Source organism: Ranitomeya imitator, chromosome 2 (assembly GCF_032444005.1).
Source record: "Ranitomeya imitator isolate aRanImi1 chromosome 2, aRanImi1.pri, whole genome shotgun sequence".
Classification (NCBI taxonomy): Eukaryota; Metazoa; Chordata; class Amphibia; order Anura; family Dendrobatidae; genus Ranitomeya; species Ranitomeya imitator.
The window spans coordinates 398,794,705-398,809,829 of NC_091283.1; positions in this window are offsets into that span (position 1 = coordinate 398,794,705).

The window sequence follows — 15,125 nt, forward strand, 5'->3', positions numbered from 1 at the left end:
TCGAAACTTCTCCAAATTTTTTTTTTTTTCCTACTTTCTCATAAGGTTTGGGCTAGGCAAATTTCAAGTGTTGTGCTTTTAGGAAACAGTCCAAAGTATGCATACCTACTTCGGCAGCAGTTTTTGGGGTCTATGACATAGGAGGCTCAGTTCAGCTCCTTTTCCTAAATCCAATTTTACGAGGATCTGAAAATTCCTGCCCTCTCTTCCGAGGCAGGAGAAAGGTATGAAAAGGCCTTAAAGCTCTCATGTCCTAGGATATTATGCATCACCATCTGCGGGGGGATTACCATTTAGTTTTGCTTTGGACCCAGCGTAAATTTAGACTGATACTTATACTTGTGGCTCAGTACACCTGACAGAGCCAAAGACTTAAAATAGGCAAGTGGAGTTCAAAAACTGCCCCTTTGGACTCGGTTTCAATTTTTTTTTACCGCTATGGAGTCTGTACCCCATCTACCTGCACTGCTGTCCTCCTATGTGACAGCAGGGTTTTTGAGTCACTTTCCAGATAAAAGGGTCTTGGTACAACCGTCAACGCCGCATTTTTATTCCACCTGCATTCAGCATTGACTATGAAGCCGTACGCTCTAGACAGAAAAAGCCAACCTCCCCCCCCACCACCCTCCTTTTTTTCCCTACAGAGTGAAAAAGGTTTTATGTCCTAAGAAAATCGAGATTTCACATTTTTCCATAAGCAATTTATCTCCTCATATGACCCTTTCCGCAGAAATCTGCTTCTGTAGAAATTTTCGGTTTTAGCTGGATTATGGGATTCAGTTCCTCGGCTTCTTATGTAACGGAGGCTCGGCCTTCCTATAAGGTGCTGCTTCTAGAAGAGGGGTTGATTGCTTGGCTTGCCAAAAAAAAATGGATGAGTAGCGCCTCCCAGTGTTGGAGATGGGAATTACAATGTGGCTTTAGTTTTATTTCTTTAGAAAGTAGAGGGTGTACTTATACAAGGTGGTGCAGATTATATGTAAGAAATGATGCAGTGTTTTTACTAAAAAAGACATAGGGGCCAGAAAATATGAATGTAGAAAGAACACTTGCATCATCTCTACTACATCTTGCAAGATCTCTACTGGATGTAAGTGAAAGGGAATATTCTTTTTACAATCCAGGGGCTGAAAATCCATCCTGATCATGTCTGGCTGGTGTAAGCATTAGGATTGGTCCGGCTATTAATACATGTTACGGCCACGTTGCGTTTGCATGTTTTTTGCTGGAATCGCAGCAAAAACGCGGTAGAAAAAGCCACGATGCAGCCACAAGAGGTGAAGGCAACAAGCCCTAAACAGAAGTGTATTTGACATGGCCACAATATTGCGGGCTTACACAAGGGAAGATCATTTCGGTAGGGACTTTGGGTGTGAAATATAGAATCAAGAATGCAAAACTGGGTCTGTGGTGCCCCCAAAGGGAACAATATCCTGTGCAAAGTTCCTCCCTGTGCACTGACATTTCTGCTGACTCCCTGTTAGCTCTCAGGCTCAGATCCATGCTGCCCTCTATTCGTCAGTGTTTGTATAAGGCCATCATCACACGTTCAGTATTTGGTCAGTATTTTACATCAGTATTTGTGAGCCAAAACCAGAAGTGGGTGATAAATACAGAAGTTACTTATGACGTGTTTCTGTTATACTTTTCCTCAGATTGTTCCTCTCCTGGTTTTGCCTAAAAATACTGAGGTAAAAAAACTTACCAAATACTGAACGTGTGACCATGGCATAAGGTGTGGTTTGTTCTGGTGCAGTGACTGCAGTGATTTTTGTCCTCAAATTATATATCAATTTCTTGTGGCAGAATAATAAATACGGCTCTGGATGGGAAAATAATATGAGATGGCATGAATTATTGTAATTATTGCTCTGTATCCTGTGTACTGTATATCCACATTGCTACGAGAAGTGAAGGAATCAATGCACCTGTAGTTTTTTTCCAGGACTTTATATTTATATGATAATACAGTCGCCCTGCACATTATAATAACTGGCTTTTATAGCTTGTAATATTATTTCTCTGGGACCAGCACATTTTTTTTGCTGTGTTGTTTTATTTTATCCCTTTTCATTTGTCTGCCGCTGCCAAGAATAACAACGGCGCTCTCCTTCTGTCTGCAAAGTTCTGATCTGGTTCCACCCTTGGCTTCAAGACAAGACCACAAGTGTAAAGATCTCCAGTCTTGCCTAGAACAGGGCGAGTAATTACAAGGGTCATCATGAGATTCTTATTAAGCAATTGTGCAGGGATGGACAGACAGAACTGTCCCCGGGAAGCGTGCGATGTCCAGCAGGCAGGGAGTAATACAGAGAAGGGTATAGAGTGAAGTATAACTGTTCAGTTATTTAATGGTGGATTATTTTTTTTTACATATATTACTGATCCTGAGATACATCCTGTATTATACTCCAGAGCTGCACTCACTATTCTGTTGGTGCAGTCACTGTGTACATACATTACATTACTTATCCTGTACTGATCCTGAGTTACATCCTGTATTATACTCCAGAGCTGCACTCACTATTCTGCTGGTGCAGTCACTGTGTACATACATTACATTACTTATCCTGTACTGATCCTGAGTTACATCCTGTGTTATACTCCAGAGCTGCACTCACTATTCTGCTGGTGTAGTCACTGTGTATATACTGTATATTACACTACTTATCCTGTACTGATCCTGAGTTACATCCTGTATTATACTCCAGAGCTGAACTCACTATTCTGCTGGTGCAGTCACTGTGTACATACATTACATTACTTATCCTGCACAGATCCCGAGTTACATCCTGTATTATACCACAGCACTATTCTGCTGACTAATGTCAGTAGTGTGTATGTGCAAAATTTGGCTGTTCTAGCTAGTAAATTAAAGGGTTAAATGGCGGAAAAAATTGGCGTGGGCTCCCGCACAATTTTCTCCGCCAGAGTAGTAAAGCCAGTGACTGAGGGCAGATATTAATAGCCTGGAGAGGGTCCACGGTTATTGGCCCCCCCCCTGGCTAAAAACATCTGCCCCCAGCCACCCCAGAAAAGGCACATCTGGAAGATGCGCCTATTCTGGCACTTGGCCACTCTCTTCCCATTCCCGTGTAGCGGTGGGATATGGGGTAATGAATGGTTAATGTCACCTTGCTATTGTAAGGTGACATTAAGCCAAATTAATAATGGAGAGGCGTCAATTATGACACCTATCCATTATTAATCCAATACTAGTAAAGGGTTAAAAAAACCACACACATTATTAAAAATTAATTTAATGAAAAAATCACAAAGGTTGTTGTATTAATTTATTCTACTCTCAATCCACTCACTGAAGACCCTCGATCTGTAAATAAAAAAAAAATAATAACCCAACAATATACATACCTTCCGAGGATCTGTCACGTCCAACGATGTAAATCCATCTGAAGGGGTTAAAATATTTTGCAGCCACGAGCTTTGCTAATGCAACGTTGCTCATGTCTGCAAAACCCCGGAGAATGTAGGTAAAGTAGGTAATTGACCTATATTTACCTGCATTTGCGGTGAGGCGCCCTCTGCTGGTTGTCCTCATATGATCTCGAGCCAGCTCGTGGCTGCAAAATATTGGATTGAGAGTAGAATAAATTAATACAACAACCTTTGTGATTTTTTCATTAAATTAATTTTTAATAATGTGTGTGTGTGTGTGTGTTTTTTTAACCCTTTACTAGTATTGGATTAATAATGGATAGGTGTCATAATTGACGCCTCTCCATTATTAATCTGGCTTAATGTCACCTTACAATAGCAAGGTGACATTAACCCAGGCTCGGACTGGCCCACCGGGGAACCGGAGGATCCTCCGGTGGGCCCTGGCACTGACACCTACTGGCAGGGCCCCCACTGCTCCAGGGCCCCCGCCCCCCGCTCCAGGGCCCCCCCCCCCGCCGCCCGCCTTGAATACTCACCCTGCTCCAGCGATGGTCTCGGCGTCTGCACTGCAGCTCGTCCTGAACGAGCGGTCACGTGACACCGCTCATTAAGATCATGAATATGCGCATATTCATGATCTTAATGAACGGTGTCACATGACCGCTCAAGCAGGAAGAAGCTGCTGCGCCGGCGCCGCCGCCTGGAGTCGGGACAGAGCGCGAGGGATGTCGGCACGGCAGTGCAGTGGAACAGGTGAGCATGGGGGACGGGGGGGACGGGGGGACGGGGGGAGGAAGGAGGACATAAGCCGGCGCGCCGAGCAGGAGCAGGAGCAGGTGCGGGTGCAGAGAGATAAGCCGCCATACAGGGGGGAATCTAAGCAGGCTCGGACTGGCCCACCGGGGAACCGGAGGATCCTCCGGTGGGCCCTGGCACTGACACCTACTGGCAGGGCCCCCACTGCTCCAGGGCACCACCCCCGCTCCAGGGACCCCCCCCCCCGCCGCCCACCTTGAATACTCACCCTGCTCCAGCGATGGTCTCGGCGTCTGCACTGCAGCTCGTCCTGAACGAGCGGTCACGTGACACCGCTCATTAAGATCATGAATATGCGCATATTCATGATCTTAATGAACGGTGTCACATGACCGCTCAAGCAGGAAGAAGCTGCTGCGCCGGCGCCGCCGCCTGGAGTCGGGACAGAGCGCGAGGGATGTCGGCACGGCCGTGCAGTGGAACAGGTGAGCATGGGGGACGGGGGGGACGGGGGGGAGGAAGGAGGACATAAGCCGGCGCGTCGAGCAGGAGCAGGAGCAGGTGCGGGTGCAGAGAGATAAGCCGCCATGCAGGGGGGAATCTAAGCCATGCAGGGGGGAATGAGCCATGCATACGGGGGGAATATGAGCCATACAGGGGGGAATATAAGCCATACAGGGGGAATATGAGCCATACAGGGGGGAATATAAGCCATACAGGGGGGAATATGAGCCATGCAGGGGGGAATGAGCCATGCATACGGGGGGGAATATGAGCCATACAGGGGGGACTATAAGCCATACAGGGGGGAATATAAGCCATGCAGGGGGGAATGAGCCATACAGGGGGAATATGAGCCATGCAGGGGGGAATATAAGCCATACAGGGGGGAATGAGCCATGCATACAGGGGGGACTATAAGCCATACAGGGGGGAATATAAGCCATGCAGGGGGGAATATAAGCCATGCATACGGGGGGGGGAATATGAGCCATACAGGGGGGAATATAAGCCATACAGGGGGGAATGAGCCATGCATACGGGGGGGAATATGAGCCATACAGGGGGGAATATAAGCCATACAGGGGGGAATATAAGCCATGCAGGGGGGAATGAGCCATGCATACGGGTGGGAATATGAGCCATACAGGGGGGAATATAAGCCATACAGGGGGGAATGAGCCATGCATACTGGGGGGAATATGAGCCATACAGGGGGGAATATAAGCCATACAGGGGGGAATATAAGCCATGCAGGGGGGAATGAGCCATGCATACGGGTGGGAATATGAGCCATACAGGGGGGAATATAAGCCATGCATACAGGGGGGGGGTAATATGAGCTATGTATATGGGATAGGAGGGAGATGAGCCATGCATACAGGAGGGGGGTCATTATACAGTATTCAGCATCATGTGTGGCCGTTATACAGTATGGAGCATCATGTGTGGCCAATGGACATAATACAGTATGGAGCATCATTTGTGGCCATTATACAGTATGGAGCATCATGTGTGGCCAATGGACATAATACAGTATGGAGCATCATTTGTGGCCATTATACAGTATTGAGCATTATGTGGGATCATTATACAGTATGGAGCACTGTCTGGCCATTATACAGTATGGAGCAATGTGTGGCCATTATACACTATGGAGCATCATGTGTGGCCATTATACAGTATGAAGAACTGTGTGTGGCCATTATACAGTATGCAGCATCATGTGTGGCCATTATACAGTATGGAGCATCATGTGTGGTGGCCGTTATACAGTATTGAGCATCATGTGTGGCCATTATACAGTATGGAGCACTGTGTGGCCATATTTTTGTTTTATATACAATAATTATAAGCAAACAGTGTGATCGGCAGTGCTAAACGGCTGCGGTTGGGACGTGGATATGGGTGTGACTAGTTGTGAAATGGGTCTGGTCAGAGGCGTGGCCTAAAATTTGCCACGGCGCACTACGCGCGCCGCAAACGTTATACCTCCTTCCCTTCTTCAAAAGTTGAGAGGTATGGTACCACATTTGCCAGATCACGGGGAAGTGCCGCAAATCCCATAGGGAATGAATGAGGCCGAACGCAGTGTTGCCGTAAGTAATCCGTTACGCGGCAGATGCAGAAAAACTGCCGGATCTGCTGCAAAAGGCGACTTTCACATCAGCGATTCTTGCCAAAGTCTATGCCGATAGTGTCATACTCACCAAAGGGGGAGGCAGCACTAAAAGTGCCTAGGGCAGCAGAAACTCTAAATACGGCCCTGGGGGACTAAATTATATTCTGTGGGGGGACTGCATTATACTCAAGGTACTACATGATATTATGGGGGCTACATCATACTATATGAGGGGGCTACAGTATACTCTATGGGGGGGCTGCATTATATTCTGTGGTGGAACTGCATTCTCTTGGGACTACATTATATTCTGTGGTGGGTGGCATTATACTATATGGGTGGGCTGCATTATACCCTATGGGGTGCTACATTATATTCTATGGTGGGGACTGTGTCATACCTGAGGGGGTTGCATTATATTTTGTGGGGTGCTGCATTATATTCTATGAGAGGGGACTGCATTATATTTTATGAGGGGGCTACATTATATTCTGTGAGGGGGCTACCCCAACCCTTGCTACATTATTAAGACGTGAACTACCTTATATTATACCCTGATATTAGCGCTTTTTACCGCACAATTGGTGGTCTTGTATCTATTTCTATGTAGCTACATAGTGGGCCCCAAGAATGATTTTCTCTGGTGGGCCCAAGGTGCTCCAGTCCGACGCTGCATTAACCCTTCATTACCCCATATCCCACCGCTACACAGGAATGGGAAGAGAGTGGCCAAGTGCCAGAATAGGCGCATCTTCCAGATGTGCCTTTTCTGGGGTGGCTGGGGGCAGGTGTTTTTAGCAGGGGGGGGAGAGCAATAACCGTGGACCCTCTCCAGGCTATTAATATCTGCCCTCAGTCACTGGCTTTACTACTCTGGCGGAGAAAATTGTGCGGGAGCCCACGCCAATTTTTTCCGCCATTTAACCCTTTAATTTACTAGCTAGAATGGCCAAATTTTGCAAAGACACACTACTGACATTAGTAGTGTGGAATATGCAAAAAAAATAGGGATATGAGATGGTTTACTGTATGTAAACCAGGTCTCATATCATGTCGGGTTTAGGAAGGAGAAAGCAAAATTGAATTACCGGCTTTCTGCTATATCGCGCTGGATGAAGTAATAATATATATATACATATATGTGTCTCAATGACATATACAGTGGGGCAAAAAAGTATTTAGTCAGTCAGCAATAGTGCAAGTTCCACCACTTAAAAAGATGAGAGGCGTCTGTAATTTACATCATAGGTAGACCTCAACTATGGGAGACAAACTGAGAAAAAAAAATCCAGAAAATCACATTGTCTGTTTTTTTTAACATTTTATTTGCATATTATGGTGGAAAATAAGTATTTAGTCAGAAACAAAATTTCATCTCAATACTTTGTAATATACCCTTTGTTGGCAATGACAGAGGTCAAACATTTTCTGTAAGTCTTCACAAGGTTGCCACACACTGTTGTTGGTATGTTGGCCCATTCCTCCATGCAGATCTCCTCTAGAGCAGTGATGTTTTTGGCTTTTCGCTTGGCAACACGGACTTTCAACTCCCTCCAAAGGTTTTCTATAGGGTTGAGATCTGGAGACTGGCTAGGCCACTCCAGGACCTTGAAATGCTTCTTACGAAACCACTCCTTCGTTGCCCTGACGGTGTGCTTTGGATCATTGTCATGTTGAAAGACCCAGCCACGTTTCATCTTTAATGCCCTTGCTGATGGAAGGAGGTTTGCACTCAAAATCTCACGATACATGGCCCCATTCAGTCTTTCATGTACCCGGATCAGTCGTCCTGGCCCCTTTGCAGAGAAACAGCCCCAAAGCATGATGTTTCCACCACCATGCTTTACAGTTGGTATGGTGTTTGATGGATGCAACTCAGTATGCTTTTTCCTCCAAACACGACAAGTTGTGTTTCTACCAAACAGTTCCAGTTTGGTTTCATCAGACCATACGACATTCTCCCAAAACTCCTCTGGATCATCCAAATGCTCTCTAGCAAGCTTCAGACGGGCCCGGACATATACTGGCTTAAGCAGTGGGACACGTCTGGCACTGCATGATCTGAGTCCATGGTGGCGTAGTGTGTTACTTATGGTAGGCCTTGTTACATTGGTCCCAGCTCTCTGCAGTTCATTCACTAGGTCCCCCCGCGTGGTTCTGGGATTTTTGCTCACCGTTCTTGTGATCATTCTGACCCCACGGGGTGGAATTTTGCGTGGAGCCCCAGATCGAGGGAGATTATCAGTGGTCTTGTATGTCTTCCATTTTCTAATTATTGCTCCCACTGTTGATTTCTTCACTCCAAGCTGGTTGGCTATTGCAGATTCAGTCTTCCCAGCCTGGTGCAGGGCTACAATTTTGTTTCTGGTGTCCTTTGACAGCTCTTTGGTCTTCACCATAGTGGAGTTTGGAGTCAGACTGTTTGAGGGTGTGCACAGGTGTCTTTTTATACTGATAACAAGTTTAAACAGGTGCCATTACTACAGGTAATGAGTGGAGGAAAGAGGAGACTCTTAAAGAAGAAGTTACAGGTCTGTGAGAGCCAGAAATCTTGATTGTTTGTTTCTGACCAAATACTTATTTTCCACCATAATATGCAAATAAATTGTTAAAAAAAACAGACAATGTGATTTTCTGGATTTTTTTTTCTCATTTTGTCTTCCATAGTTGAGGTCTACCTATGATGTAAATTACAGACGCCTCTCATCTTTTTAAGTGGTGGAACTTGCACTATTGCTGACTGACTAAATACTTTTTTGCCCCACTGTATATATATATATATATATACCTATTCTATGTGTACACATTTATTCTCCCTATTCTACTGTAAGCTGTCAGTGTGATTTTACTGTACACCGCACTGAATTACCGGCTTTTCTCTCTAACACCGCTGCGTATTTCTCGCAAGTCACACTGCTGGTCCGTGTGTAATCCGTATTTTGGGGGCTTCCATAAACTTTCATTGACGTTTTATTTGCGCAATACGGTGACAAACGCAGCATGCTGCGATTTTCTACGGCCGTAGAAAGCCGTATAATACTGATCAGTAAAATACGGCAGATAGGAGCAGGGGCATAGAGAATAATTGTGCCGTATTTTATGCGAGTTTTACGGACGTAGTTTCTGCGCTCTTACGTCCGTAAAACTCGCTAGTGTGAGGCCGGCCTTATACATAACTAAACTAAACACCCCACACTCAAGCGCACCATTCCCAACCCCCGCACTGACTTGAGAGCTGGTCCTGCGTATCATGCCTCAGTCCATGTCCAACGTCCATAGGCCAGATCACGCAGTGCCAGTTTTTCCCTCAAACACCCCAGTGTCCCATAGTCCCACAAGATAAACCCATCTCCCCCCTTTTCCCACCACCCAACCTAACACCTACAACAAAATCTATAGCCCTGTATACATTATATACATTATATACAGCAGCACACACCACAATAACCCCAAATCACAAAGCCCAAGTTCGGCGCCTGCAGCCCTACATTACTGTTTACCGATCAAACAAAACAAAAATCTACAGTGTCAGCAGCAGCCCACCACCAGGAAAGGAGATGACCAGACTAGGGCACACTAACAGAAAAGCCCCTCCAGAGGAGAGAGGCCCTCCGTGTGCCCAGTCTCCCATACTCCAGAGAGCACACCTTCACCAGGTCACCGAGTATGGTCCTAAACACATCGTCCTCTGGGAGGATTTTTCGTTGCGTCGATACTAAGCACCGTGCGTTCCACATGTGATACCTAACCACTGCACTAACTAGAAATAAGGTGCAGCGGTCCCGACCACCAAGGTCTCCCAATGCACCATAGGCCCATTCCAAATAAGAGAGACCGGCCAGCCGAGACCAGCCAATAGAGGTGCCCACCCTGTTGTACACCTCTGTGTTGAAGGGACAATGAAGCAGGAAGTGGTCCATGCTTTCCAGCACAGTACCACAATGCTCCCGGAGACAGTTCCTGTCCTCAGAACTCCTACACTTCAGATTGTCCCTCACACACAGTTTCCCATGGAAGCAGCGCCAAGCCAAGTCCAAAAACTTTGAGGGGATCCTGATAGAATTCAAAAAATGCAAACCCACCCCATGATCCCGACTTGGGCAATCCCTGAGCATCAGAGGCAGGGGCGGATTATAAGAGGGTCAATCTGGGCGGTAGCCCAGGGTCCAGTGGTGTGGGGGGGCTCTGGGCTACCGCACAGATTGCCCGCCGGCCGCCAGCCATCAGGGCATTACTGCACGTGCCCCTGTCAGACTGGCGTATCATTTATGGGCCCCCGGACCTGGTGGGCAGAGAGAGGGGGCCCGCATCGGGCCCCGTCTCATCTGCTCACCGGGCCCCTACCGGCGCTGCGGCAGTTTCCTATTGAGGTGCGGGTGCGCGCCCGCACGTCAATAGTTAACAACAGCCGCCAGCCAATTGGAGGCTGGCAGCTGAAGTCGGTCGCAGGCGCAGCACACACATCGCCGGCATCTGACGTCATTGTCAGTCGCTGGCGAGTGCGCACTGCTGGAGGGAGCTCACCGCCTGGAGCGCTGGTCAGGTGAGGAGAACTCGTTTTTTTTTTTTTTTTGATAACCTAATGGCAATCCGGGCGGGCCAGAATGCTGGACACTGACTGGGGGCAATTTGCTGGAGCCGGAGGACACACTGGGGCGGATAATAGCTGGACACACTGGGGCAATACTGGAGACACTGGGGAAGATTGCTGGACACACTGGGGGCAATGCTGGAGGACACACTGGGGCAGATGATTGCTGGACACACTGGGGCAATGCTGGAGACACTGGGGCAATGCTGGAGACACTGGGGCAGATTGCTGGACACACTGGGGGCTATGCTGGAGGACACACTGGGGCAGATGATTGCTGGACACACTGGGGCAATGCTGGAGACACTGGGGCAATGCTGGGGCCCCTGGGGCAGATTGCTGGACACACTGGGGGCAATGCTGGAGGACACACTGGGGCAGATGATTGCTGGACACTGGGGGCAATGCTGGAGGACACACTGGGGCAGATGATTGCTGGACACACTGGGGCAATGCTGGAGACACTGGGGGCAATGCTGGAGGACACACTGGGGCAGATGATTACTGGAGACACTGGGGTAATGCTGGAGACACTGGGGCAATGCTGGAGACACTGGGGCAGATTGCTGGACACACTGGAGGCAATGCTGGAGGACACACTGGGACAGATGATTGCTGGACACACTGGGGCAATGCTGGAGACACTGGGGGCAATGCTGGAGGACACACTGGGGCAGATGATTGCTGAACACACTGAGGCAATGCTGGAGACACTAGGGCAATGCTGGAGACACTGGGGCAGATTGCTGGACACACTGGGGGCAATGCTGGAGGACACACTGGGGCAGATGATTGCTGGAGACACTGGGGCAATGCTGGAGACATGGGCAGATTGCTGGACACACTGGGGGCAATGCTGGAGGACACACTGGGACAGATGATTGCTGGACACACTGGGGCAATGCTGGAGACACTGGGGCAATGCTGGAGACACTGGGGCAGATTGCTGGACACACTGGGGGCAATGCTGGAGGACACACTGGGGCAGATGATTGCTGGAGACACTGGGGCAATGCTGGAGACACTGGGGCAGATTGCTGGACACACTGGGGGCAATGCTGGAGGACACACTGGGGCAGATGATTGCTGGAGACACTGGGGCAATGCTGGAGACACTGGGGCAGATTGCTGGACACACTGGGGCAATGCTGGAGGACACACTGGGGCAGATGATTGCTGGAGACACTGGAGCAATGCTGGAGACACTGGGGCAATGCTGGAGACACTGGAGCAGATTGCTGGACACACTGGGGGCGATGCTGGAGGACACACTGGGGCAGATGATTGCTGGCGACACTGGGGCAATGCTGGAGACACTGGGGCAATGCTGGAGACACTGGGGCAGATTGCTGGACACACTGGGGGAAATGCTGGAGGACACACTGGGGCAGATGATTGCTGGAGACACTGGGGCAATGCTGGAGACACTGGGGCAGATTGCTGGACACACTGGGGGTAATATAGTTCACCTATACACAGAGCAAGGCTTAAATTAGTGGCACTTCCCACATCAATGTATAAACCAATCCGAAAAATTGGGAACAAAAGCCAATAAAATTTTCAAAACTTTATTATGAACAAAATTTAAAAGTAGATCACAGAAATGTGAATATAAGAATAGGAGATACAGCTGCCCAATACAGCCGCTTTCCTAGGCAGCACACCCCTATTGATCCTGACTGTCTTACAAGGTTCCCGCCCATTTGGCTAAACACCACATAAATATTATTTACTTCAAAACATGATTAAATTCATAAAGGAGGCAAAAAGAGAGCACTCCAAGTGTGGTGCTGACAGCATACTGGAATTACTTGCTGAAAAATACTGTTACCATATGATATAAAAATATAGGCTGACACAGCTCATTTGCTAATCATAGCTAAATATAGCAGGGTAACACATCTCTCATCCATTCATAGCGTGGCAGTCACAAGTGTGCATCTGACCATATGCAATGCCTATTTGTGTACAAAATCAGGGCATGTGCCACAATATAGCCACTAAATGTTAAACACAGGCACAGCATGCAGCCAGCAGAGCCGGAGCAGACATCTCCAACACAGCAATAATAGCGACCACATATGAGATCAATCTGAATGAGAGGTATAAAAGGGTATACGACCTAGTATGGCGGTGTGGGTCCCAGACGCGTGTTTCGCGTGTTGCTTCTTCCTGGGGGATTCTTACCGTGTATGTGAGCGTTCCTAACGTGCTTTTATTCCCTCATGTTCAATGGTGGCAGTGGTACGAGCGGCGCTTCCGCCCACACACCGGGCATGACGTAGGTCCATGTCAGCGTCACATGCCGCCGGCGCGCACACCCCCGTCCGACGCGTCAGGACGAGGGGGCGGAGCCGGCAGCAGACTAGACGCGTCTCCAGGACTACACATACCCGGAAGTCTGCGGAAGCGCTCACCGCTGCACAATGCAGGATATGTAAGTCTGTGTATTCACCATGTAAGGCAACTATGATGGTCCCACGGCAGATGAAGCTAAAAAAGCCTAGAGAGGCCCAAAGTGAAATGTGCTGAGGACGAAAAAGTCACAAGTGCATATCAATCTAAGGTGCATGTGTAAGAACTATAAATACAAATCGGGCCTATGGTTCTATCATGTGTATAATTAGGTGCGACAGAAATCTTTGTTCAACATTTAGGTGAGTGAAATGCTTATCAAAGAAGTGTGTATAATACACATAAGGGGTAACGCTCCCTATCTCATGTGTTACCTAAAAGGTGGGAATATGTAAAAAGAGCTACGAAGAGAGAGAATGTCATTTAGACTGGTCTCATAAAGTGCATAAGTGCATTAAAAAAATATTATAAAAAAAAAAAAAAAAAAATGCTGAGTACAATCAACATAAATAACTAAATCAATAATAGTGATGTACCAAAGGTACATAAAGACTAAACTCACTGTTCATCCGCATTCAACAACATAACATATCATAATACAGTATCTAAGCTGTATGTTCCTCCTGTATGTTTAACGAGAAATTGAATAACCAAAAGTTGAGCCGGATTCTCTATCCAAATATTCTTCTTATGAAGTAGATAGAAGTAAGTATGAGATCAAGTGTCCAAGGATTATAGCCGGACTTTTTTCTGATAATCAGCAGTTATTCAAGATATCTCTTCCACCAGGATATATAACATTTCTGATATTCAGGACTCTGGTTATCCATCACGTTGCTGAATCTCTTGGGTCCACACAGACGCTCTTAGCCCACCACCAGGGACGGAGAGGCACGAAAGGTAAAGATGTACTAGAAGAGAAGAAATCTATATAAAAACAGTAATAAAATATAATAAAAACATATAAAACAATTCCACCAAAACCCATTGAAGAGGAAAAACAAATTTTTTTAGAGAAAGGGGGCATAGCTCAAAACCTCATTTAACCCATTGGGTTTAACCGTATCAATTTTAGCAATCCATTTTGCCTCCATTTGGGCCAAGTCCCTCCTCCAATTACCACCTCGTTGATCTATGTGCACCTTATCAATCCCTATTACTTTCAGGAGTCTCCCATCACTTTCATGAAATTGTCTGAAATGTCTGGCTACTGGTTTTAAATTAGTAACATCCTCAGTTTCTTTTGCCTTAATTATGTCCCTGTAGTGCTCCCTTACCCGGATTTTTAAGGGTCTAGAGGTTAGTCCAACGTAAATTTTTCCACAGGGGCATGTGGCGTAATAAACAACCCCAATACTGTTACAGGTGATATGTTGAGTGATCGTAAATGTTCTAATTCCTGTGCTGGACTTAAAGGTGGTAGCCTTTACCATATTGGGGCATGCTATGCAGCTCTGGCATGGAAAGAAACCCCATTTTTGCCCCTTGCATCCAAATGCTGTTTCAGGTGTTGGTCCCTTATAATAGCTGTGGACCAATTGGTCCCTTAAGTTACTGGACCTCCTATAGGTGATAGAGGGCCGGTCATTGATGTATTTTGCCCAGCGTTTTATCAGTCAACAGTAATGGCCAGTACTTCTCAAGGGCCGCTCTTACTTCAGACCACTTTTCATTATAAGTTGAGATAAATCTCACTTTAGGTTCAGTTCGCTTTTTAGCCTTGGGTGCTAGTAGCTCCATTTGTGTAGTACTGCGCGTTCTCTTAAATCCTTTTTTGATACTGCGCCTTGAATATCCTCTATCTTTGAACCTGGAGGTTAAGATCTCTGCTTGTTCCACAAAAGCCTCTTCATTAGAGCATATCCTCCTAGCTCTCAGGAACTGACCCGTTGGAATTCCGTT